Source organism: Octopus bimaculoides, chromosome 24, assembly GCF_001194135.2.
Source record: "Octopus bimaculoides isolate UCB-OBI-ISO-001 chromosome 24, ASM119413v2, whole genome shotgun sequence".
In the NCBI taxonomy this organism is placed as follows: domain Eukaryota; kingdom Metazoa; phylum Mollusca; class Cephalopoda; order Octopoda; family Octopodidae; genus Octopus; species Octopus bimaculoides.
In genome coordinates, this window is record NC_069004.1 from 9,827,456 (window position 1) to 9,828,608 (window position 1,153).

Genomic DNA, 1,153 nt, shown 5'->3' on the forward strand with positions numbered 1-1,153 from the left:
TTTCTCTACTTTGGGTAATTAAAGCCATCTTCTTTCAATATAACACACCCATTCAGTTAAGGAGTTTTGTTTTCCAAGTTACTTCTATCAACTCACGAGTGCCAGTGTCACAAATTCACAAAAAGGACACTCACTACACTCTCTATAGTGGTTGGCATTACGAAAGGCATCAAGCTGTAGAAACCTGTCAAAGCAGACACTGGAGCCCTCTGACCTGCTGAGTCCAGCCAAACTACCCAACCCATACCAGCATGAAAGGCAGACATTAAACAATGATGATGAATATACATTGTTAAATGTGCATTTGGTTGTATCTTGGTTGGGTTTTTTTGTTTTTTTTTTGTTGGTCAGTTATTTTTAGCATTTTGACAGAAAAAAGTCATTCTTAAATTGTTTTTTAACGTAAGCGTGCCCAAACACATCGAATGCTTCCACAGAGCAGGTTTTACAGCCACATCCAAACCGACTGGAGGAAACCGGGCTTAGCTGCTAGTTACATATATACATGGGTTTCTTTCAATCGAATCCACTCAAAACACTTTGTCCAACCTGTGATTAATAAAACAGAAAACACTTATCCAAGGTGCCACACAGATGGAGTGAACCTGAAATCATGTGGTCAGAATGCAAGCAAATTTTTCAACTACACAATCACATATGTATATATATATATATATATATAGAGAGAGAGAGAGAGAGAGACAGAGGTACATACATACATATACACACATACATATACACACACACATAAAAAAAAACACAGGAATATGCAGAATACATACATACATACATACATACATGCCAACACACACATACATACATATATACATATGCACACACACACAGACATACATACATACACACACATGCACACATACATGCATGCATACATACATACACACACACATGCGCAAAAACAGAACGCAGCGTAAATAACGGACAGAGTCAAGAATATTGGAAAGGTTGCAAGACGCAACGAAAATTTTAGGAAAGTAAAAATAAGAAATAAGTGGAAATTTTACCGGTGAGTGTGTTAAATTTTAAGGCACAATAAGAAAATGACTCTCCCCAGACACAACAGAATATGCTTCAACACACGAAATCACATAAAAAATCTTGCAAACCAAATCCCAAAACGAAATAGATATATATA

General features: G+C 36.4%; 1 protein-coding gene across 1 annotated transcript in view; it reads right to left on the reverse strand.

Annotated features, from left to right (window-relative positions):
- LOC106872470 (tonsoku-like protein) overlaps window positions 1-1,153 on the reverse strand; it is a 118,364-nt gene that overhangs the window by 47,448 nt on the left and 69,763 nt on the right. The window lies entirely within an intron of this gene.